This window comes from Ornithodoros turicata, unplaced genomic scaffold (assembly GCF_037126465.1).
Source record: "Ornithodoros turicata isolate Travis unplaced genomic scaffold, ASM3712646v1 ctg00000857.1, whole genome shotgun sequence".
NCBI classification, from domain to species: Eukaryota; Metazoa; Arthropoda; class Arachnida; order Ixodida; family Argasidae; genus Ornithodoros; species Ornithodoros turicata.
In genome coordinates this window covers 796,107-822,794 of record NW_026999406.1, presented here as the reverse complement: position 1 = coordinate 822,794, position 26,688 = coordinate 796,107, and the positions used below count along the sequence as shown (strand labels likewise).

Genomic DNA, 26,688 nt, shown 5'->3' with positions numbered 1-26,688 from the left:
ATTTCGAAAAACATCATGGCAGTTCCTAGGCACATGTAATCCTGCACCATGAAATATTTCTGCTCCATTGCAAATAATTCAAGGGCAGGGCGCCTTCGAAGTGAGCGTCTTACATAAACTGCCTTTCACTCAAAGGTCTGCCGCGGCGGTTTCGAATCACTTGGAGAGGTACAATTCCTTTTTTTTTTCTTGTAGAGTAATATTAATTTCATTTGCTGCACGTAATTCCGAGTTCGTTACTCTAACCGGAAAACGCTAGTCGAAGGCGCAACAAACACAATTTTTTCATGGTTTCATTAATTTATTGCTAGTGGTGCATAGGACAACTTTGGATGAATATTTTTTATATATAGGGCTTTGCCAGTACTTTGAAGAAAAAATAGCTCTTCAAGGCAAACAGGTATTACACAAAAAATATTCAAAGTCAAGGCTTTTAGTAAAGTTGCCCATATCGAACTGACAAATATGCAGTGAAAAGGTTGGTCTGGAGAAGTAGGAAGAATGTTGTTCCTACTTCTCAGAATTTTGCAAATGCTATTCTGTAAGCAGTCGGCAACGTGGAGCGTTTCTGAGGACATGCGGCATTTGGTGCGTCTCACATACATGACTCTGAGGCGCGCCGCATGCTTGGTCCCTCCCTGCTCTCCCAGGTACAGGCGAACGCCCCCCATCGCCGCAAATGTGCCCCGCCAGTGCCGCCGGGATTCAAATGCAAGACGACCCCAAGTTTGGAATGTGCAATTTTGAAAAAAAAAAGTCTTACATTAGAGAAAATACGATAATTTACTCTCATCCTGCCATAACAGAAAGTGAATATTTTAGTTTTCTGGCGTATGTTTTGTCTGTGCAGACCAACTGATATGTGCAAGCTGGACACTATCACTGCCAAACCATAAGGAATACTTGGAGCACACGTTTTCCCTTTTGAAGATTGCAGAATTTAGGAATTCCTGCCGTGGAACCTATGATTTACTGCTGCAGAAAACTGGTGGCCGTAATTGTGTGCTGAAGTTTTAGGGGCTTACCCAATTTTCTCCCCAATTTGCGCCCCCGAATTGAGTTTTGTCTCTTTTTGGGTTGCACCCTATTACTACTTCAAAACTGCACCCAACCAGGACATTTCATTGGCAGCAGTATACTAACCTTTCACACAGTACGCTGTTGATTTCTCCTAAACACATGATGATTTGTACGACAAAGGCAGATAATACAGTGAAGCCTGATTTCATACCTAAATTCATCCTAATGATAATTTTTCCTTCTGAATTTGCAGGAATTTTTGCATGAATTTGTGTGATATCGTTGCTGTTTGGACAGAGTTTTAACCCCAGAATTTGAGAAAACACAGAACCCCAAAACTTTGATGTATAGAAAATTATGGTTGCTTATCACAGGGCAAGTCTGACCAAGAGCGGGAAACAGCAATGCCTAGCCCAACAGCTGGCACATCAAACACGAGCACGGGTATTGGGAAACGTAAACGGAGCAAGGTGGACCCATCAACACCTAAAAGCCGAAAGTGGGCTGTGCAGAACACGAGTCCTTTGCCCATACTACAAACAGTTGACAACAAGGCAAGCACAAAGTACCATTTGATATGCTTACAGAGACCATAAAAAGAGGGGAAGTGTACAACTGATATGGAGTCATGTTTCATGTGGATTGGCATATGGTATAGGGGAGATCCAGGACAAAGGAATGAGGCAGCTGGAGTAAGACAGCCAAAACATATTTAAAATGGTAGTGCGTCCCACAGTATGACCCAAAAAAACATGTTTGGAAAGCTCATTCAGTCAAAGGCAAACCCTCTTCTACACCTTTTGCTCAGAATTGGAGTATTTGCAAGGGCACATGCACTAGCCACCTCTGACACACCCAGAATGCACCACAATCACGTGGGAGCACTTTTCTGATGCGCAAGTTTCACATCAGTGAGCTAAAAGTGCAAATATTGCAGCTGTAATGTAAAATAAGTGAGCTGTAGAGTAGTAGAGCTGTCACATCATTTATTATGCCAATCTGAAGACACGGCAACAAAAATCACCGAATTGGGGCTGGAAAGGTGAACTATCCCATTAGCACAGTTTGCTCCACAGACTTCCCAGTAATAATGTAACCTGATACGCGCTTTCATTAATGCTATAGGAGCAATAAGTCGGTAATGCACGACATTGCCCTTTTTGATGAGCTCTGCGATGAAAAACGTCACAAAAATGAGGCAGGCCTACATTAGTAACATCCTCACAATGGCAAAATGACTGCATCGAATTGGCAAGACAACCGCAGGGAAAAAAGGCGTTGTGGCGCCCCCGGCAGATGACGACAATGATGGCCGGCTACTCTCGCGCACCAGTCTTGGCACGAGAATTAAATCATTCTTCGACCAACCTTCTACCCCGCTGGTTGTCTCTTTTCTTCCGGCCTGCAGACCACAAACTGGTGACCCGAACGGAGTGAGTTTTGCGGCCATGTCGCAGCCCCCAGCAACCGCGGCGACCGGTATCTCCACCCCTCAGGTTGTCCAACCTAGCATCTCCCACGTAGCAGTCAAGATCCCGCCATTTTGGTGTTCAAATCCGGCGGTTTGGTTTTCCCAGGTGGAATGCCAGTTCCACCCGCAGGTATTACCAGCCAATCCACCAAGTACTTTCACGTCGCCGCAGCACTACCTCCCGAAGTGGCCAACGAAGTCTCTGACATTCTCTGTGCCCCGTTGTCCACTGACCCTTACGACACTCTGAAGAAGGCGCTTATCGAAAGAACAACCGCTTCGGAACGTAAACGTCTGCAGCAACTGCTGTCCGCTGAAGACCTTGGCGACAGGAGACCATTCCAACTCCTTCGACACATGCAGAATCTCCTTGGACCCAGGGCTTCAACCATTGACGAACCCCTCCTCAAAGAAATGTTCCTGCAGCGACTCCCGCCCACCGTGCAGATGCTGCTTGCAACTGCTACAAATCTGCCAATAGTCGACTTGGCGGCGCACGCCGATAAGATCATGGAAGTGGCTGTCCCCACCATCGCCTCTGTTAAGGCCTTCGACGCCACTTCGCCCAACGCCATGCCACCGATACCATGTACTAACACGGCCCATGTCAACCCTAACCAAGGTTTGCCTCAAAACGCTCCCGACAGCCTCGAAAGCCTGCGGGCGGAGGTTCACCAGATGTCATCGCTCCTCGCAGCCGTCCTTCCGCATCAAGATTCCCCGGCCGCCTCCGCCCCACACGCGCCACAGTCCTGGCGGCGCCCCGGTTCCCCCCGTCCAGTTCGGCGACCACGCTCACGCACTAGGGAACCTCTGGAAAACCCCTCAGATTTCTGCTTTTACCACTGGTCTTTCGGCGCCAGCGCACGCAACTGTCAACCTCTCTGTGCCTGGCCGGGAAACCGCCCAGGAAATCGCTAGCGGCGACGTGCGGTTCCCCTCCCTCCCCCACGCCCAGTCGCCTCCTGTACATAACCGACCCAGCTTCAAACGCCGTTTTCTAGTCGACACCGGTGCTGAGGTCAGCCTACTACCTGCCACACGGGCACAAAGACAGGGCCACCCACTCTATCATCTTGCTGCCGCAAACGGTACCGGAATCCCTGTGTACGGCGAGCGCTCCCTCACACTTTCCCTAGGCCTTCGTCGTACCTTCAGATGGATTTTTCGCATGGCAGGGATCACCCACAACATCCTGGGAGCAGATTTCCTCCACCATTTTGGCCTCCTCGTCGATCTTCATCGCTGAACGCTGTGTGACCCTACGACTCGCTTACACACCCCTACGCTCCGCTGTGTTCAGCATCCTATACCAGCTGCGCCCCATCACATGATTTCCTCGCTCGAGACGCCTTTCGCTGACGTCGTGCACGAATTTCCGTCACTCATGAAGCCTCCCGACTGGACCCAACCCGTCGGTCATGACGTCGTCCACCACATACAAACTACAGGCCCTCCAGTGCACTTCCGTCCTCGACGGCTTGCCCCGGAGAAATTCAAGATCGCTCAGGCTGAATTCGAACACATGCTTGACATCGGAATCGCCCGCCCATCCAAAAGCGATTGGGCCACCCCGCTTCATATGGTTCCCAAAAAGACTGGGGATTGGCGTCCCTGTGGCGACTATGGGGCCCTCAACAGCATCACGAAGCCCGACAGGTATCCCCTACCAAATATCCAAGATTTCACCAACAACCTGGCCGGGGCCACCTGTTTCAGCAAGATCGACCTGGTAAAAGCTTACCATCAGATTCCTATGGCCCCGGATGATATCCCCAAGACAGCAATCGTTACACCATTTGGACTCTACGAGTTCCTCAGGATGCCGTTCGGACTCAAAAACGCAGCCCAAACCTTTCAGAGGTTTGGGCTGCGATAATATCAGAAATACGAGTAATTAAAACAGGAGCCCAAGAAAAAAAATATAGCACCCCACTGGATACATGCAACGTGGGTCACCGTGGTCGTAATACCCTCTACTACAAAAAAAGTATTTTCTCCCGTATACGAAAAAAACACCCTCGAGATTTTTTAATATGTTGTAGAGGAAGGCTCGCTCTATAAAACTGCATTGGTCTCAGGCGTCTCTTCCGACCTCTTCATTGCGTGCTTTACGCTCGATTGTAGCAAATTTTGAAAAAATCGCATACTTCCTCTTTTTTTCCTGCAATGGCTGGAAAAGTTACGTGTCTGGCGATTTTTCTTCTTGAAGTATTCCTTAGGGCCTTGGCAGGAAAAAGTATTAATCAAAATTTAATGGTTTGATCTTCCACAAAAAAATTCGCGAAGTAGGAGGAAAATTGCGAACCTTCCGGCCTTTGTATACCTGCACCGATTACAGCACGACAACCGGGATTTGGACGCTGTGTAAAGCATGGTTTCCTCTATACGCAGAAGAAAACAGCACAGTTCTAGGTGCTTTCTATGAGCCGCAGCTGCCGTTCACGCCATAGGCACGGTTTTCGCCAGCGCTGCGAACTTTGCTGGTGTCTAGCACCCGCCACATTGAGATTTGGGAAGAAATGTTTCGTGGTGTGTCGTTTTGCAGTATTAGGGACTGCTAAAAATAATTTCGTTAAAATCCGGGATCGTTTTGTGGGGGCCGAGCAGGTCCGCGGGATCATTTCGCGTGGAATCGCCCGGTCAGCCAGCCATTTTAAGTGTTTGTTCCTGCCAAGGTTGCCAATGCCCGATATTTGTGATCATTTCAGATGCGTACAACCACTTTGTAAAGGAACGTGCAAGCAGCACACCTGATCAAGGAAGACTGGGAAGCTTTAATCTCCAGATGCGTTCTTTTTTAAATGACTTGAATAAACAATAGTGCCCGTGTCACCTACCCCTGGCACAGTTTGCCCGTGGCTCTGAGGAAGAAATAAATAAGTTATTATTTTAATGCAATGCTCATGCCTTTCTGAATTTATCGGTTCGGCTACAAATGTTCTGCAACATTCCTTACAGTGACAGCATGTGACTTAGTCTCAATACTTCTCGCAAGTAACTCTGGGATTCTTCAATTTTCATGTGGCATACAGTGCAGCTTTCTTAGGGTGTTTCTTGCAGGGTGGCCCATTACCTTTTCTCACCTTTCCTCCCTTTCCTCAAACCAGGGAAAGATACCTCCATACCCACTAGTTACAGACCTATCACGCTCACAAGTTGTATTGGTAAAACTTTTGAGCGTATGGTGAATAACCGTCTTATTCACTACCTGGAGGAGAATGAACGCCTCACTCCATACCAGTGTGGCTTCCGTGTAGGACCTCACCTCACCTCATTCGACTAGAGACCACCATTCGTGAAGCCTTTTTTAGGAGACAGCACTGCCTATCCGTGTTCTTTTGACCTTGAAAAGGCTTACGACACAGCATGGCGATACGGCATCCTCCGGGACCTGCACGATTTTGGAATACGTGGGCGTCTGTTCCGCTGCATTTCTAATTTCCTCCAGGGAAGGACTTTCAGGGTACAGCTGGGTACATCACTCTCTCGTCTGTTCATACAGGAAAATGGTGTCCCACAAGGGTCAGTGCTCAGTGTTACACTTTTCATTATCAAAGTGAACTCTATCGCCAATGTAATTCCACCCTCAATTATGTACTCTTTGTACGTAGATGATCTCCAGATAGCATATTCATCTACGAACTTGGCCATGTGTGAGAGACAAATCCAGCTCACAATTAATAAGCTTGTCAAATGGTCATCGCAGAACGGGTTTAAGTTTTCAGCTGAGACAGTCTGTGTGCCTTTTTCTAGAGCAAGAGGTGTATTCCCAGATCCCAAGCTAAGCGTAAATGGACATGAATTGGCAGTACGATCGGAACACACATTCCTTGGTGTCATTTTTGATGCAAAGCTCACGTTTGCAGCTCACATAAAGAACCTGAAAGGGAAATGCTTGAAATCTTCAAATATTCTTAAAGTCCTGTCACACAGATCTTGGGGTGCAGATCGCGAAACACTATATCGCGTGTACACATGTATTGTCCGATCACGACTAGATTATGGATGCATTGTATACGGGTCTGCACGCCAATCTGTGCTGAAGGCTTTGAATCCTATCCACCACCAGGGACTGCGACTTGTACTGGGGGCATTCCGTACGACACCTGTTGAAAGTCTGTATGTGGAAGCAAATCAGTGGTCCTTGGCGAAACGTCGCTTCTATCTTGGGATTTTGTATGCACTGAGGATAAGAGGCTACCCTCAACACCTTTCTTTATCCTGCGTTAAGACCACACGTTTTAAGCAACTCTTCCTAAACAAGCCAACAATTACCCCACCCTTTAGCATGCGAATTCCAAATGATATTCAACTGTATGGCTTCACTGCTTACAGTTATGTGATCGCCGAATGCAATCCGAGGGTACCTCCATGGCAACCACCCCTGAAATATAACTGCTACCTTACAAAGTATAAGAAACATGTAACACCTTCGTTAGTGCTACAACAGGAATTTGAGCACCTGAAGAGTGGTTTCGGAACCACACTGAAATATATACAGATGGGTCCAAAACAAGCACAGGTGTTTCTTGTGCCATGGTATCAGGTTCATGTACAAGGTCGCACTGCTTAAAGCGCATCACGTCCATCTTCACTGCAGAGGTTTATGCCATCATTTTAGCACTGAACTTCATTTTAGAAAATAACATCGAATCATCTGTCATATACACAGATTCTTTTAGTGCTTTGCAATCGGTATGTAACATTAAACCACAGAAGAACCACCTCGTGCAGCGAGCACAGTATATAGCCAGCAGAGTAGTGAACAGAGGTCTTTCTCTTATCATCTGCTGGGTGCCTAGCCACAGAGGGATAGCAGGCAACGAGCTTGCCGACAAAGCTGCCGCTGCTGCGCTCTCTGCTGATGTGACGCCGTTTGATGTACCTTTTCAGGACTTGAAGCCCCATCTCAAGAGGACGATAAACAAAAGATGGCAGGAATATTGCGACACACAGATACGCAATAAACTCCACCTGGTTAAAAATAACATAGGACACCCTATACAGAGCTTGGAAAAGAGAGCACATGCAGTAACCCGGACACGGCTAAAACTTGGCCACACTCACCTCACCCATAGTTTCCTTCTTCACAGAGAGGAGCCACCCGAGTGCACGCACTGTGGGGAACCCCTTTCTGTTCTGCACATCCTTATTTCTTGTGCGTCGTATGAATCTCTTCGCCATCGTCACTTCCAGGAGTTTTATAGGAATCACCTACCGCTCCACCCAGCCCTACTGCTGGGTGATGACGCTCTTTTACCGTTTAGTAGAGTCTATAATTTTATTAGAGACACTGGTTTTTTAAACGCCTTGCAATTTTAACGATATTTTTTTGAAAACACAGTACTTGAGCTAATTTATATCATGTACTGGTTTTAACCTTATCATTCCATTTTTAACTAGTGACATTTTTAACAATGTTTTGGCGCATTATAGCCTCCGTTGCTGCTGCGCCATTAAAATACTAATCATCATCATCATAATTACATACGACTATCAGAACTTCCCGCTATTGCACTGATGGTTCTCACGTATAGGAATATTAGACTTTTTATAACACAGCTTATAATTTTGTTTATAATCATATTGATTAAGAATATCTTCTTTGATTAAATGTATTGATCGTTTTGATATGGTGTAGCTATTATTTCCCTACATGTTGGATGATTTGTTCTATATGAATGCTATGTGTTGATCGTGTTGATTCGAATTATTGCCTTATGTCTGCGCTATTCACTTCAATAGAAATTGATTAGTTAAATTTGTGTCTTATTGGAATATTAAACTTAGCTTCCATATTGTGCTCGAAATTACTTATATATCTATCAGGTTCTCACATCTCTGACTTTTTATAATAAAACTTGTAATTTTGATTGTAATCGTATTGATTAAGAACATCTTCTTTGATTAAATGTGTAGAGGAGGGGGTGTCCCTCTACATGAGTCCTGACCGGCGATGATGGAATGTCCCAGCGGGCAGATGGTCGTGGCCTCACGCTAGGACGGTACCGGTAGAACTGCCGTGCCAGCGCCGTAGCGCGTGGCAGCAGAGGCACGTCTTCGTCATCACACACGGGCCGCCACAAATGTGTTATCACTTCTGATTCATTGAAAACTTGTGTGTATGATTGATTTTAATAAAAAAAATATTGTGTTTAATCTGTGACATCTATTCAATGCTATTGTATCGTACCTGTAATAAGTATTGTTACGTGTATTGTGTTTCTTCTACTTCAGATTTTTTGGCCAAGTTTTTCCCATTCACTCAGAGTCATAATATAATTCCTGACACTAATGACTTTAATAAATATATTTTCACTTGTACTTTTGTGTATGGCTATCATTTGCATCTAAACAGCCTACTGCACAACTGTTGTACCGGAAAACATTTCTGAGGGAAGTCAGCCCAAGTGGGAAAATGGTGAAAGAAGTCGGCCCAGGCTGAAAAATACGCTACGATAAGCGCGCAAGCAGCCCTCCCCCCGCCGGTAGCGCGCGGACAACACTCCACACAGAGTCACAGCATAATTCCTTGCACCATTTAGTTTAATAAATATATTCTCTACCCGAGCGCCGCCCGCCGGGCGCGGGAAAAAATACGCGAACGAAGTCGGCCAAGGCTAAAAAAATGTCGAAAGAAGTCGGCCCAGGTCCAAAAATGTGAGAGGGTAAGCGCGCAAGCAGCCCTCCCCCCGCCGATAAGCACGCGGACAACCCTGCGCACACACGCCGCACGGGGAAAAATACGCGCAGTGCTCAGGGCAGGGTTGGCGTTGTTTCGCCCTCCTGTAGTTTCTCACCCTATCTTTACTACTCGCGTACATTTGGTAGTAGCACGACACCTGGTCACACTAGCTGTATAACGTACCTACGCACAAGCATCCCACAACAGCGGCTGAATCGGAGCTGTCCGCTGTACCCTTTCCGAATCAAATATCAGGAAAGACCCACAAATCCTCGTCGCACAAACAATCCTCATAGTAAAGCTTTGCGAGTTCAATAAGGAATATTACCATTAAATACATGGTGCGCAAATGAGCAGACCAGCTGCACCCACGTATGAAAATATCTTCGAAATGGCAAGCATGTCCTTGAGGCTGAGGAGGAAGCACAAAAGTCTGGTACATAAAAAGCACAACCACCATGGCCATGACTTCCTGCACTGTTTACTGCTTCCTCCTCAGACTCAAGGATATGCTTCCCATTTCGAATATTCACCAGCTTGTTTGCGCACTTATATTTACTTGAAATATCGTCAAGGGATTCCTAGAAAACAACGCCCTTAGCGCCTTCACATTAAAACCCATCGTATACCTTCCATATATTGGTGACATACATTTAATCTGGGAACACGGGAAACAAGAATTTTCAAAATTACGTTGATGTAGAAACACCGCATATGACGCAATAAAGTTCTCATCATAACTCTCGGCACGCTCAGTCAGATTCCACGAAACTACAACATGATTACAAAACTGCGACCTCTACAAAAAGCCAACGGATAAGCAACAATACTTTCACTTTTGCAGTCACCGCCCGCGCAACTGTAAGGTTGGAATATCTAATGGTGAAAGTGGAACATCACGCTAAGTTTGTTTAAAAGATATTATGCTCATGAGCTTGGCGAACCCTGCAGTACACTTGCACAAAGGCAAATGCGACGATGTCCCACCGACCATAAGGGGGGGGGGCACCGGAGATGGGGGGAGAGGGTGCTGAAGTCAGTAATCAAATATATTTAATTTCGATACTTTTTCGCTGTTATTTTCCCTTGATTTTCTATTTCTATTAATTTTGTGGTTAATCCGTAGCATGCATTCTACGTACTGCCGAGCGCGGTGCTTTGGTCAGAATGTATTCTGTTTACTTTGTCCTAATGCGTGTAGATATGGACGGAGAACTGCGCCCCAAACTCGCTGAATCTGTAGGTAACTTCGGGCTAACCTCAAGCTGACGTAATCCCTAACGTCATTTATTCCCAATCATAGTTCTCCGCGCAACCGATGGATGGCGGTATAGGTCTCTATAATGGCATCAGCCTGAAGACGCAGGGACCTATGAGAATTTCGCCACGTGTCTCTATATAACTTGGTACACACGCGCATAGATAGACCGGAACTGTTAAGCACTCCTGCTATACACCCAGCACCGCCATGCGCCGTGATCGCTGAAGGTGTCTAGCATCTCCACTTGCTTACGTGTCGGATGGCACTCTGCCCAATATTGTACCACACCAAGATCCGGAAACAGCGGTGCGGGCCGCCATATCGCCGCGTCTCAGTATTTTCTTTCCTCGACACCGCCTCGTCGTTGCAATCGGAGCGCTGCCGTCGACTCTGCCGGTCTGACGATACGCACGCAGCTTTCGGAGTTTCAACGACGAAGTTTTAACTTTTCCTTTCGCATTTTAGAAAAGTGTATGGGGTAAACAAATTCTATCATACTGTGTGCTCTCCGGATCCCTTAACGTGCTGGACTCTCGCCCCCCCCCCCCCCCCCTGACTCACAAAATTGCTTGGTCCTTGGCCATTACCAGCCCACCAACGCGCTCTGCCCTCAAAGCTCTCTTCACCTTTCTGGATACCGTAGGACTTCGATTCATATTGTGAAGGGGCTCATTATTTCATTCTCCGCATCACCGTCAGCAATGGGGTGGAGTATCGCACCTGTCGATGGATCTCCCCACCTATCATATCGAAATAAAGTTGTTGTTGTTTCTTGCATCAGACTGTCACAGGGCGACAAATTTTCAGTCATAAGCACAGGCAGATGCGACCAAGTAATTTTCCATGACCATCACATGCAAGACTGGTGGTCAGCCACAAAGAGAGCACGTGTCCATCAGCAGGACCAGAATAGCGGTACAGGCGTGAGAATGTCGTGGTTCTCACATAACCAAAAGGGACTTCCGCATGGATTCCGAGAATGTGGCAGTCGTGGTGACCCTTTTTCGTGGGGAAGAATGGGTTCGTTTCGTGGAAGCACCTGAGGGTGCCCCGTCTTCCGAGAGATTAAAAAGGAGCGACCGGCCGAAAGTAGGTTGTCGTCCCATGGTCACCGGATAGTGAAAGTCGTAACGAAGTAGCGGCGGTGATGCCGTCGGAGATAACTGGAGGTGCAGAAGGAGCGGATCGGCGAAGATCTGAGTGACGGCAGAGTTTTGAAGACATCGCAGGGAGCTGCGACAGAAGTGGTGCAACCCAGAGTTTGGAAGACAACGCAGGGAGCTGCGACGTAAGTGGCGAAATAAGGAGCTTTGAAGACATCGCAGGAAGCTGCGAGATTTTGTGCGAATTAATGTTGGTGTGTGAGCGTGACCAGGAAGAAGGAAAGTGTAGCGACACGCAGCAGAAGACGAAGTTGATGCGCCACCAGCAGCACATCGCAAGGCGCGAGCTTTGAAATTCTTCGACGGTTTTGGCCGCCATGAGACTAATCTGTCTGGCTCTGACAGCATAAACAGCATTCTCCGCTACCGTTTTGGGATTACTTCACCTAGGTTTCCCACACTGGTAACCCGAACCACGAACTGCCGCCGTCAGCCTCAACATGCTTGGTGACGCAGGGGCCAGCACCGCATCTGGCCAGCACCCTACCACGATGAGCTACGTCGCTGTCCGTTTGCCTCCCTTCTGGCACAAGAACCCCAGCATATGGTTCATCCAAGCTGAGACGCAATTTCAGCTCTCCGGCATTTCCTCAGAGCTCACCAAGTACCGGCACATTGTTGCAGCGCTACCGCCAGAAATTGCTATTGAGGTTGCCGACGTGCTCCAAGCCCCGCCGCACGAGAATCCGTTCACCAACCTGAAGACTGCCATCCTAGATCGTACCTCTCTCACTGAGCGTAAGCGGCTCCAGCAATTGCTCAACGCGGAGGAGCTCGGTGACCGCCGACCGTCCCAGCTGCTACGGTCCATGGAGTCTTTGCTCGGCGATCGTGCCCCGACATTCGACGCCCATTTGCTGCGGGAGCTGTTTTTGCAACGCCTTCCCCCGCAAGCCCAGATGATTCTGGCCGCAGCGTCAAGTCTCCCCATTCACGATCTTGCTCAGCAAGCCGACAAAATCATGGAAGTGGTCGGCCCAGGCCCCGGCGTCGGGAACTTGGCGCCCCCATCGCCCGGCAGCAGCCGCAGTAGCCCCCTCCTGCACTCACGGTTGGGTCGCCGCAGGAGGGAGACCCCCACGTATAGCTGTGCGTGGCTTTCCCGTGTCTGGGGAAAGGGGGATCCTGGCGGTTGAGTGGACCCGGAGGTTGTTTAGGACCCTTCGGGGCCCCTCCGGGAAAGCAACACACCGCTTTGGCCCCTGCTTCCCATAGTCGGGTGGTCCTGGAAGGCCCGGCCAGGATTATTCAGCTAGTTGCCATCTCTCTTTTCATCACCTTCCCTTTTCTCTCCTTCTCGCTCTCCATTTCTTCCCTTCACCTTCTTTGGCGGCTAGGGTCAACCTTGGGCAGTTCTTTCTATCTCCTAGAAACTGCACTTGGGTATCGTGCAGTGGCAAGTGCTAGCATGCGTAGCATGTTCCCTTGTTGGGGTCGATGGTGGCTGGCACACCATCTGCACCGAATGTACAACCATCTTTCATGGATTCCAATCAATTCCCTCCCTTAAGACATGATCGGCCTCGAAAGAGGGGCCGCAACGAGGTTCAAGCCATGCATCTCTTTGAGAAAAACAAAGAACCATGGTACCCGAAAATCCTGATAATGAAGTCTGATGATGAAACAAAGTCACTTGATAAGGTATCTCCCTTCATCGTTGCTAAATCTCTTGAACACGTGATTGGAAAAACATACAAGGCCAAAAAGTTGAGAAGTGGAGAGATCCAGATCGAGGTTGAGACCAGTCAGCAGAGTTCGGGTTTGTTGTCGATGAGGCTGGTTGGTGAGATCCCGATCTCAGTGACAGCACACCGCACTTTGAATACAGTAAAGGGGGTAATCTCCTGTGATGAGCTACTTTTGTGCTCCGAATCGGAGATCGAAGAGGGTTTGAGAGATCAGGGTGTCGTGAGCGCAAAGCGGATTGTTATTCGTAGGGACAACAAAGAGATCCCCACCAGACATCTTGTTCTTTCATTCGAACTTCACAGTCTTCCCTCCGAGTTGAAAGCAGGCTATGTAAACTGCCCTGTGCGCCACTACATACCCAACCCACGCAGATGTTTTAAGTGCCAGCGTTTTGGGCACCATTCGCAAGTGTGTCGTGGGCACCTAGTCTGCCCAAAGTGTGCTGGCGACGGGAAGGAACACACACCAGAGTCTTGCAAAAACAGTTTTTGTTGTTCTAACTGCCACGGCAATCACCCGGCCTACTCAAGAAGTTGCCCAAAATTCCAGGACGAAAAGGAAATCTTGAAAATAAAAACAGAACAAAATGTGAGCTACAAGGCAGCTAGAGCACAGTTGAACTTCCGAAAAAAAGGAAAAAGTTTCGCTGAGTCGGTGCAGAGGGGAGTGGCACCGCTCAGTGTATCCGTGGGGACCCAGACTCTGGGGCCTCCACCCCACACTCCCCCAAAAAAACATGAGGATGCGCAAGTGTCGCGTTCCTCCTCCCTGACCAATGTGCCAACTGGTCAGGAAGAGGTGTCCACGGCCTCCTCTAAGGTCGATGGCACACCGTCAGTTTGGGACGGGGTCGTAAAAGCCCCTTCCCAAAAAGGCACCCAAAGTATGGAGGTCGACGATGACGACTGCATGTCGCAGAAGTCATCGTCGAGCCTTCCCAGCATTCCTTCACAAGGGAAGGAAAAACGAGAAAAAGGACGAGGAAGGGGTTTCAAAGGGAATGAACAACAGAAACAACCCCCGCGAAGGGTCCAACCCCCCTAAATGGTACAAGTCTTTCCTAGTCGGTTTCACCAAGTGCTGCGCTTTCTTTTCCTCCTTTTTAGTGTGACCGTTATGAACCACTTTCTCCAGTGGAACTGCCGTGGTTTACTTTCTAACTTAGACGACATTAACGATCTCTTCGACAAGTACAATGCAGCATGTTTCTGCCTCCAAGAAACATATTTAAACACACACACACCAAATCCAATTCGTAGACACAATCTATTTCGAAGAGATCGAATAGACGCCACTCGCGCATCTGGCGGTGTGGCTATCGTCACACGAGGAACTGTTCCGTCCAAAGAGGTCCACTTGGTCACAGATTTGGAAGCCGTAGCCGTGCAGATGTGTCTGGACAGAATTGTCACCATCTGCTCGGTCTATTTGCCACCATCAGGAAGTTTTGCACAGAGGGATATAGAACACTTAATCAGCCAACTTCCAACTCCATTTATACTCTTAGGCGACTTTAATGCCCACAATCTGCTTTGGGGCAGTGCAAGAAGCGACAGCCGAGGGAAAATGTTGGAAAGGGTCTTGTTATCAACCTCCATCTGTCTTTTAAATACAGGAGCACCGACGTACGTCCACTGTTCAAGTCAGTCTTTCTCGGTCTTAGATTTATCTCTTTGCAGTCCATCTCTATATCAAGATTTAGAATGGAGCGTGGAAGAAAACCCACTTGGTAGTGATCACTTTCCAGTGGTCCTGAAATATATGTGTGCAGTCAATAGTCTAACAGCATGCCCCCCTAGATGGAAGTTCCAACATGCCGACTGGAATGATTTCTCCAAAAAATGTGACCTGTCGTTAATCCCTGTGGAGAGGATGACGATTGAAGAGGCCAACAATGTAATTACCAACGTCATCCTCGATGCAGCAACACAATCCATCCCCCAGACTTCCGGTTGTCTACCGAAACGACCGAAGCCATGGTGGAACAGCGAGTGCAAGGAAACTCGTAAACTTCAAAATCGTGCGTGGGGTACATTTCGGAGGTACCCCACATCACAAAATCTTCTTTTGTTTAAAAAGGCGAGAGCCAAGGCCAGATGGACGCGGAAACAAGCAAAGCGGTCATCTTGGCACAACTTCGTGTCTTCCCTATCTCACAGTACCCCATCCAAAGTGGTGTGGGACAGACTTGGCAAAATCAGAGGAGAACACCGCAGTTATACAATCCCTCTTTTAGAAGTCAATGGGCAGGTGTGCGGAAGCCTACAAGAACAGGCGGATGCGCTCGGACAACATTTTGAACGCATCTCTGATTCATCCCATTACAGTCCCGAATTTCTTAGAGTAAAAACAAACGCTGAGAAACGAAAAATTCCAATGAGTGGTGGCGATGAGTACGTATACAATCAGCCGTTCACGATGGTGGAGCTTCAGCGATCTCTATTCGCTGCTAAAGCCACTGCCCCGGGCCCAGACAGAGTAACCTACTCCATGCTGTGCCACCTGTCTGATGACTCTAAAAAAATGTTGCTCCTTTTCTTTAACCGCCTTTGGGCAGAGGGAACACTACCATTATTATGGAAGACTGCGACTGTCATTCCCCTTCTCAAGCCAAAAAAGGAAGCATCCAATCCAGCCAGTTACAGACCTATCGCCCTTACGAGTTGTATTGGGAAGACGTTTGAACGAATGGTCAATAACCGGCTGGTTCATCATCTGGAAGAAAATAATTGCCTTTCTGAATTTCAATGTGGTTTTCGAATGGGGTGCTCCACTATGGATCACCTTGTTCGGCTAGAAACCACTATCCGTGAAGCCTTCGTCAGAAGACAACATTGCTTATCCGTTTTCTTTGATTTAGAGAAAGCGTATGACACCGCGTGGCGACACGGTATTCTGCAGGATCTTTACTCTTTTGACGTGAAGGGCAGACTCCTTAAATGCATTTCAAACTTCCTCCAGCACAGATCCTTCAGAGTGCGACTGGGAACCACTCTATCCCGCCCCTTCGTACAAGAGAATGGTGTCCCGCAGGGATCCGTTCTCAGTGTTGTCTTATTTATTGTGAAAATCAACTCAGTGACCAATGTCATCCCACCCTCCATATCTTTCTCCTTGTACGTGGATGACATTCAAATATCTTGTTGCTCCACGAACCTGTCAATATGCGAACGACAGATGCAGGTGGCCATCAACAATATGGCCAAGTGGTCTTCATCAAATGGATTTAAATTTTCAGCTGAGAAAACTGTGTGTGTCCATTTCTCTAGGATTAGAGGACTGTTTTCACAACCTACACTCCAGCTTAACCAACAAGATATCCTTGTTCAACCAGAAGCCAAATTTCTTGGCATCACTTTTGACTCAAAGCTGACCTTCAAGGCTCATGTCCAAAACCTAAAGATAAAGTGTGTCAAGTCACTAAACATTCTAAAAATCATTTCTCACAGATCTTGGGGTGCAGACCAGGAAACACTGCACAAAGTGTATACTGCATGTATTCGCTCAAAACTTGATTATGGGTCATTTGTCTACGGCTCTGCTCGCGAGTCGGTGTTGAAAGCCCTGCACCCTGTCCATCACCAGGGGCTCAGGCTTGTGCTTGGCGCCTTCCGAACGTCCCCAGTACAGAGTCTGTATGTTGAATCAAAGGAATGCTCCTTGCAAAGACGGCGTTCTTACCTCGGTACATCGTACGCACTTAGAATACGTAGCCTACCCCAAAATCCTGCCTCAACTTGCGTCAAGCACACACGTTTTAAACAGCTGTTTATTAACAAGCCCTCTGTTGTCCCTCCATTCTCTTTACGAATTGCATCAGAGTTTGATTGTCATGGTTTCTCATCCTGTGACCTACAAGTTGTAGAGTGTAGCAGGAAGATCCCACCCTGGGAACCACCTCCAAGATATGACACTTCCTTGGCAAAATACAAGAAACAAGACACTGCTTCATCAGTACTTCAAGAAGAGTTTGCACACCTGAAAGACAGTTTTGATAACCATACTGAGATTTACACAGACGGGTCCAAGTCTAGTGCAGGTGTGAGTTGTGCCATGATTTGTGGCACGCACACAAGGTCTCATCGTATAAAAACCTCTGCATCGATTTTCACTGCCGAGGTTTACGCCATCATCTTGGCGCTCAACTACATCCTTCAAGATTCCATAAAGTCCTCGGTTGTATATACAGACTCCTTGAGCTCCATTAATGCAATCTGTAATCAGCACATAACAAAAAACTTTCTTGTGCAGCGAGCAAGATCCTTAGCCAGTTCGATAAGAACAAAGGGCTACTCTCTCATCCTATGCTGGGTGCCCAGCCATGTAGGCATCAAAGGAAATGAGTTGGCAGATCAAGCAGCTGCAGCTGCTCTCCAAAATGACATCACACCTTTTGATATGTCCGTGCAAGATATGAGACTGACACTCAAGAAATCACTGCACAGAATGTGGCAAGCATTTTGGGACACACAAACAAATAACAAGCTCCACTTAATTAAACCTCAAATTCAGGATACAGGAGACCGGCTGGAAAACCGCCTGTTGTGCACTTTACGAGCGAGGTTGCGTATAGGTCACACTTACCTTACACACGGGTTCTTACTTCGGGGAGAGGAGCTACCTAAATGTGAGCACTGTGGTCAGCTCCTGTCTGTTGTACACATACTCATCACATGCACACATCATGAAATCCATCGCAAATATCACTTCAAAGAATTTTATAAATACTTCTTACCTCTTCACCCAGCCCTATTGCTTGGTGACGAGGCTCTCGTCCCTTTTAGAAGCGTCTTTGATTTCCTGAGAGACGTTGGCGTTATTAGCCTTCTGTAGTCTTACACGTATACACTCATCTTTTATTAGTCATCGTGTTTACTCTTAAATAACCATAACATCACCACTGTCTCAATCATACCTCAGTTTATGGCGCATTATGATCTTTGTTGTCAATGCGCCATTAAACTCCCAATCATCATCATCATGGTCGGCCCAGGCGTCGCGTCACTCTCGCAGCCCTCATTCGACTCTTCGGCACCCCGCTGCGATGCTGACCGTTCTCGCCACGACCCCGTGCACGCGCGCCTTGATTCCTTGTCAGCCGACATTTCCCACCTCCGCGAGTGCATCGACGCTCTTTCTGCTGATCGTACAACTCGCCGCCAATATTCCCCGCACCGCCGCCGCTTCCGAGGACGGACCTCTCGCACCCGCCGCCGCTCGTCTTCTCCGCGCTCCGAAGATTCCTCAGTTCCTTGGTGTTGGTACCACCATCGTTTCGGAGCTCGTGCGGAGAAGTGCACTCGGCCTTGCGGCTGGTCGGGAAACCCGGCAGGGGAGCACTGACGGCGACCAGCAGTCTCCCGGCGTCTCCCATCAGTCGCCTGTTCTACGTTACTGACCGTGTGACCAAGATGCGTTTCTTGGTCGATACCGGTGCCGAGGTCAGTGTGCTGCCTGCTTCCCCATCTGATAGGCGCCGCCCGGCCCTGTTTCATCTCACCGCAGTCAACAGCACCACCATTCCAGTCTTCCGACAGCAGATCCTCCGCCTCAATCTCGGACTGCGCCGAAGCTTCTCTTGGCTGTTCTTAGTTGCCGGCGTCGGTCAAGCGATTCTGGGTGCAGATTTCTTGCAACACTTCGGTCTCACGGTCAACGTTCTACACAAGAGACTTCTCGACTCGACAACAAACCTTTCAGTCTTTGTCAAGAGCGCCCCGTCGTCTCCCGTCGTGGCCTCCACTTCTACCTTTCCTGCCATGACGTCGCCTTATGCCTCCATCCTGAGGAAGTTCCCTTCCCTCACTCAGCCGCCGAATTGGTCAAGGCCTGTCGCTCATGATGTGGTCCATCATATCTGCACTACTGGACCACCCGTATTCGCACGACCACGACGGCTAGCGCCCGAGAAACTCAAAATCGCACGCACAGAGTTTGAGCACATGCTCGCCATCGGGGTCGCACGGCCCTCTTCGAGTGACTGGTCATCTCCATTGCACATGGTGCCAAAGAAAACCGGAGATTGGCGCCCATGCGGCGATTATCGGGCACTTAACATCGCCACCGTTCCCGACCGCTACCCTCTACCACGGTTGCAGGATTTTACGGTCAACCTACACGGCGCTACCCTGTTCAGCAAAATCGACTTAATGAAGGCCTATCATCAAATTCCCGTCGCACCCGAAGACGTCAAAAAGACAGCGATTACCACCCCATTCGGCCTTTTTGAATTCCAAAGGATGCCTTTCGGATTACGCAACGCGGCGCAGACGTTTCAGCGATTTATCGATTCCGTCACAAGAGGCCTTCCTCTCGTCTTTGCTTATATTGACGACATTCTTGTCGCAAGCCCGACCCCCGAGGAGCACGCAGACCATCTCCGTCAACTCTTCACTCGCCTGGACGCCCATGGCATTGTCGTAAACATTCAGAAGTGCGAGTTTGGCGTTGAGTCAACTGAATTCCTCGGCCACCTGGTCTCTCGCACCGGAATCGCCCCTCTAGCCAACAAGGTCGCCGCCATTAACAGTTATCCCCAGCCCCAATCCATCCGGCAGCTGCGCAGGTTTCTCGGCCTGGTGAATTTCTACCGGCGATTCATTCCGCATTGTGCCACCATCCTCCGTCCCCTGGAATCGCTCCTCAGCCAGCGGGAGACCCGCGCCAACCCTCTTCCTTGGAACGCAGAGGCTCAGGATGCATTTTCCCAAATCAAGACCGCCCTTTCTGCGCAGACGCTCCTTTCCCATCCCAAACATGGCGCTCCAACTACGCTTATGGTAGACGCGTCTGTCGAAGCGGTTGGAGCAGCTCTGCAGCAGGAGCTCAGCGGTGTCTGGAACCCAATCTCCTTCTTCAGCAAGTCTCTCAAGCCCACTGAGCAGAAATACAGTACATTCGGACGGGAGCTGTTAGCCGCCTATCTTGCAGTCCGGCACTTTCGACACTTCCTGGAAGGCCGCAACTTCACTATCCTGACGGATCACCAACCGCTCATCTACGCTTTCCGGTCGGCCAGTAGCCGTTATTCTCCCCGCGAGATTCGGCATCTGTCTTTCCTGGCAGAGTTCTGCACAGATATACAATACGTGCCCGGTCGCAAGAACTGCCCCGCAGATGCCCTCAGCCGCATCGCTCCCCTCTCTGCTCCGTCAACATCCATTTCTCCCGAAGCTCTAGCTGTCGCGCAGAATGCAGACAAAGAACTTCCTCTGCTCCGCACCAACCATTCAACCTCTCTCCAGTTTGAAGATTTTCCCCTGCCAGGCACGGGTTTAAGCCTCTGCTGCGACACTTCTACCGGCCGTTCCAGACCGTTCGTCCCATCAGAGCTCCGCCGCGCAGTTTTTGCCGCCCTTCACGACCTCTCTCATCCTGGCGCCAGAGCGTCTCAGAAGCTCATAGCGGAACGTTATGTCTGGCCTTCAATGAACGCAGACATCCGTTTATGGGTCCGAGCCTGCCTTCCATGCCAGCGATGCAAAATACAGCGGCATACCATCACCCCGCTCAGCAAGTTTGCCCTGCCAGACGCCCGTTTCGACTCTCTTCATATGGACATTGTCGGCCCCCTGCCTCCATCCGACGGTTTCCGGTACCTGCTAACCATCGTCGATCGGTATACCCGATGGCCTGAGGCAACACCTATCAGGGACACCACAGCTGAGACCATTGCCTCCACTTTCCTTTCCACCTGGATTTCCCGTTTTGGAGTGCCGTCTCGTATATCTACTGACAGGGGCCCGCAGTTCGAAAGCAGGCTATTCACGGCTTTCACTAACCTGCTTGGCGCATCTCGCATCAGAACAACATCATATCATCCTGCATCGAATGGCCTGGTCGAAAGGCTCCACCGTCATCTGAAAGCCGCCTTGATGGCCCATGATCACCGCTCTCACTGGACAGCCATTTTGCCACTGGTGCTTCTGGGCATCCGTGCCGCCTACAAACCGGACCTCAGCTGCAGCTCCGCTCAGCTCGTCTACGGCTGCCCCTTGCGCCTTCCCGCTGAGTTCCTCACACCAGTTAGTAGTTGGGCAATCGGTGCGTATTTCGCGTTAGGCCGCATAGCATCAGTGTGGTGCAATATATGTCTCATTTATGTGTCGTGATTGATACTTGAGCGTTTCCTGTCGTGTGCTACTTTGATTGATATGTCTTTTGTGGAAGAGTAAATTGTTGTTGCTTGATACGAAAGCAATGTGTCCTCGTCCTCTTGTTCATCGACTGGCCAATCTCCACCCTACCCGCTGAATTCGAATACCTTCAACGATCTCGGAGCTGGGGGATATCACGCACGATCCCTGAGCCCCGTGACACAGACCATGACTTCAACTGATTTATTTCGCGTTCGCAATAATTTTGCAATCACTCATTACGGAGGTGTTGCACCTAACGTGTTACAACTTCCTGTAAGAAAAAAAATATAAATGTACTTTTGCCCAAAGAATATTTGATGAGTGTCATTCATCTTCGGGGAACTTTAGCGAGACCTTATAGGGCTACTTTAGTTGGCACTGTTTCACCTTATACCACTTTAGGACTCTGGCCATGTATCCACCTCTAACTCCCATGGCCTAGTGCATTGATTGGTGCCTTCACCGGAAGCAAGCCAGTGTTGGAATCGGCTGTGTGAGTTTACTGTGGATCTTTCTCGTACTCTATAGCGAAAACAAGGATATAGTTGCCAATGAAGACCGCACACGGCGCACAATCCCCCGGAGGTACCTGCTGACCCACACGGAGGCATACCACTTGATAGAATAGAATAGAAGGCCAAAAACAGCCTCCACCGCGGAAGGTTATTATCCCGTTCTGTGTAACTAAACAAAATCATCTTCAGCACTTCCGCTTGCTGGAGTTACCAAAACAAAAGCTACAGACATACCCGAGCTCTAATTTCCCACAGCAGCACCCAAAAGCACGCAAAGTATAACAAGGCACAACTTCATTTTCTGGACGGACTAGTTAGTCTGCGATCAAAAGCTTCCCATTAAATACCCAGACGTGGCATACCCAGGCGTGACATAGCCTTTCAGTAATAATAGAACACAGCAGATTTCAGCAGATACCGGATGCGCCACGAGTGAGCATGTTTGAATTTGTTTCAGACAATGGACAATGCTTAGAATTGACACGACTATGTCTGTTTTGATGCTTCCACGACAGCCCTTAAACACGTGTAGCGTTTATAATAGCGGATTTCAAATTATTAGGCTATCGAGTTTATGTGTGCAGCTTTCTTCCAGCCTAACGACTATTTCAACAACGTTTGCTCTAAGGGACATTGCGCAACCGTTTTCGCTTTCCGAATGCCGCGAAGCACCTCTCGTCAAGACCCTTTATTGACTTTTCGTGTGCAACTCAGTGTGGCGTTCACATATCAGTATTTTTACCGCTTGCGACAAGTTGGCTCTCCTATATGCTGTCAGTCTAGTGATCTGGAAGAGCTAGAGCACATCCTGCTTTATTGCCCGCACTACCAACCCTTCAGATCTTCACTTTCAGTGTCTCAAAATCAGCACGACACTCGCCCTCTAACTATGTCAAAATTTCTTGATCCATGGCTAAACTCAGCCAACCAATGCTCTGCCCTAAAATCACTGCTAAGGTTTGTGTATACTGTATGACTTAGATACTCATTGTGAGGCTACTGATTAGTCCATCTCACCACATCAGTGGCGTCACTGAGCTAGAGTATCGGCTCCTGCGATTAAACTCCCCAACCGTCGTCATTAAACAGAAGTAGAATTTGTTGCTTACCTGCGCCTCGAATCTTAGGATCGTTGTTTTTGCCAGCTAGACGAATGAAATTATTTTGTTGGACAAGAAGTGTAATCTAGTGTTCGAATAAGAGGCCAAATTAACTTCCAATGATTTTTGTAGTATTCTGAGCGCAGCAGCATATGCAAGTAGCTTTTCCTCCGGTTTTGGGTTGAAATGGACTCTGGCGAGAAGTTGGACAAATATTTCTTTTGTATCTATTACGAAAGTATAATATGTCCTCAGGCCACCCTCGAAATAGTTTCGCTGTACGTGGCAACGAAGTTTGCCGAACGGGGAACTGAAAACCGAGTTGGATCTTCCCCCTCAACAAAGACTTATATAGGGGCGATACTCTACCCCATTCTGGGGAATTAAATAATGATCCCCTCGCAGAAAGCTCACAATGAGCATCTCTCGTGAATTCTTCACCTAACTAACGTCATCGTTCAAACGAAAACATAACAGATTTCACAGTCACAGCAGTCACCATCGGTGGCCCCTCATTTTGCTATCGCTCGACCGATTCTCATGTGCAGGGAGAGAGCCCGAAAGTCGCAAAAAAACGTTATAATCCGTCATTAGCTCGTGACGCAGAGGGGAGGAAGAATTCGCGCAATGGGTGCCGAAATCTAGCCTTTTTATGAAGGATTTCCGCTTGTTTGACGTGATATGAGGCTCATGTTCATTCGAAGCCCGGATCGGAAGTTTTGTTGTTAGTGAGTTCGTATGAGAGTGATCTTCAAAATGGACGTCGAAGCAAGTCATGAGGAGCCTCCGAGGCCGGACCTTTTCTCCGACATTTCTGTGATTGAGAACGAAATTCTGTTGCGTCTGAACAATTCGAGAACTTTGCTTTCGAAACGTCGCCGATGCCGCGAATGCAAGCCGAAGTCGAACTCCACGAACATCGGTGACGGATGAAGAAAACACCATCAGTCGCACCTTAGCAGGGCACATTGTGATCGAACATGTAAAAGTTATTTGTAAATTTCTTGTACTCATATTTAATCGCGCACATTTTTAAAGTGCTGGTGCGGCTCACGCGCCATAATGCCCAAGGAGGTCGAATGCTTGTGCTGCAAGGAGCTCTCAAAGCAGTCCCGAAGAACTGTAGCTCGAGCGCGTTACAAACCACGTAGTTTTCCAACTTTTATGTCTCAATGCGACTGTCCTGAAGGTGCCACATTTTAAACTCCATACGCAGCGCGAACCCATGGGCGCTTATATTTCCGAGTAAGTCACACGTATTCTTGTTGAATTATGTTAAAATTCGGGCGCTAAAATTGCCCTCATTCTGCATTAAAGTCGTTAGAACGCTAGTGAATGGCAACACATAAAAAGACAACACAATGCACAACTCTTAACTGCAAGGCAATATAGTCAGCCAGAGTTGTGTAATTATTAGCTCTGTGCTGTGTCTTATGTCGCCTCTCTATGTATTGGAACGCGCTTAGGTCTTTAGCTATATGAAATGTTCTTGGTGATCGGTTGGCTATTCATTTTGTCCACGTGGGGTGTCTGTTAAAGTGCACCAAAATCTCAGCACGCCGTATTTGACGCTCCTCGCGGAAGATGGCATGTCTCATACCCAAGTTGTCCACGGTTGGGTTCAATCCCGCAACCTTGGGAAGAATGGATGATGTACTGCGTGGGATTCGATTGTCCAAAATCTCCAGCCTGTAGCGGAGCATCCCCTACCGGCGATGTCGTACACGAAGGAACTATACCTATATCTTCTCTTGTGGGAGGCCGCGCTCAACTGCCCTCACTAGCAGACGACCCCGAGTATCGTGGGGTTATGCCTCCAATGTCTCTCGATCTCTCCGATAAACACACGATTGCACGATTTATTGCACGATTTATCGGCAGAGAAACAGACCAAGCGGTATTATCGACATAAAATTTTGGGGCATAATTCGACCTCTAACATCTACTTTAGCTTTCCGACACTGTTCTTATTTGTTGTATCTTCGTTACAAACCCCGAAGTTTATCTTTGCGAACCCTGTAGTTTTTCCGTGCGCGACACCGCCAATAGGGACGCGCTCCGACACTGGCTGGAAATTTCAGACAACCGTGTCTCAGAGAACCGGATTATGCACGCAACTACGTACATATATTACTGACAAATACGCATAGTTAGTATGTTCGAGTGAAAGGCGACTGTACAGTAAGCGCAACAACACAATTGGAGAATAACCGCCGCGGTATTTGCTGAAAACCTTATGAAAGATCGCGGTGTGCTAAGTAATGGTATAATTAACAGCCTAGCTTTTCAAAATATGTCAATATTATTCTCATCCCAGTACGACACATTTTGTAGTTCCGGCAGATGAAATACTATTCTTCAAGTCTTGCCTAAGTGAAACTACGAAATGTATGCGCATTCTAGTAGTGCAATGATGCAGCCATTGTTATCAGCGCAATCTGCACATCGCAATGGGCACGTTTTGTTTCCAAAGAGTCGGAGAGCAAGGAGATCCGGGGGTTCTAAAAATATGTAGAGATACTTTAGTCAGTTTACAAACCAGTTACGTGTTCGATTAGCTTATTCTGAGCAGTTCATCAAAGTACTTTACCGACGAAGGCCAGCAAAACCGCAGCCAAGAGCTATGACGTCGACATCTTCGTGTTGAAAACTCGATGCACGTTCAACCTCTGCACACTGACTTGTTGTGTCAGTGGCACGTATGCGATACCGACCAATTCCCTTTAAATATCGCCATATGCATTTCAATGTACTGCAGTATCATATCACTTGTGTTACCCGTGGCATTATCACTACAAATAATTGCACCTCTCTTCCAAGCAACATTCTCTGAGATTGGATTCTCAGCGAGCAGCCACCTGTTTGAAGGGCTGGTACTTTTCCAAGCATTCTTTACTGCTTATACTATTGCCGCCCTCATATGTCAATCCGGTAACAGGCAAGCTCTGCATGCACTGGAATTTACAATATGAATGACAGAAAATTCTGCTCATGGTGGTTGAAAAATCGAAAAGTCTAGGGAAAAATCGAAGCTACATTCGCGATCGTTTCGTTTAGGATGTCGTTGGGCCCATGCACTGCCCCGCATTGTGTATACCTCGAAATCGCCATAGTTTTCGAAGAGACGACGCCCAATACTTAACTTCGAGGGGATACTTCTTCAAGTTCCAACAGCTCTTAATTTTCGCATTATGGTTCCCTCAATTTCAGAATCTCTGCTTTGCATACTCCTGTGTTTGAAAATATTTCGCTCTTTTTTATCCGACTGCTCTGTACATAGGCGACGAATGCGCGGAGGCCTTGGGGGTTTGAGGACCCAGGAGCATTCCCAGGGGAGGCTGTCCTCGCAGGGAACTCACCCTACTGAGACTCAAAATGAACGTTTCGAGGGATATTCGACGAATCCCGAGTGAATTTGAAAACCCTGTAAAGATTTGGCTCTTGACCAGGAATCGCAGACATCCTGCCCGAACACATGGTGTCTGCGATTCCGTGTATGGAGGGGGCGATAACCCTAACCTGAAGCATTGCGGCGAGAAGGGGGAGAGGCTTTTGGCAGCAGCACCCACCAGGCAGATTCAAGCTCACCTCCTATGTCTCTGTGAAATACAATTCGGAACTTGATGCTCGTACACTTCAGTGA

The 26,688-nt window shown here is 48.1% G+C and overlaps 1 protein-coding gene across 4 annotated transcripts in view; it reads right to left on the bottom strand.

The window, feature by feature from the left end:
• LOC135375339 (uncharacterized) overlaps nt 1-25,717 on the bottom strand; it is a 113,688-nt gene extending 87,971 nt beyond the window's left edge. For 3 of the 4 annotated variants that reach the window (XM_064608067.1, XM_064608070.1, XM_064608069.1), the window contains exon 1: nt 25,636-25,717. The gene's annotated coding sequence lies outside the window, so the exon portion shown is untranslated. Of the gene's footprint in view, nt 1-22,179; nt 22,249-25,635 lie in introns of those variants that run through there. The other variant, XM_064608068.1, reaches the window with a different exon arrangement.
• Nucleotides 25,718-26,688: the final 971 nt, after the last annotated feature.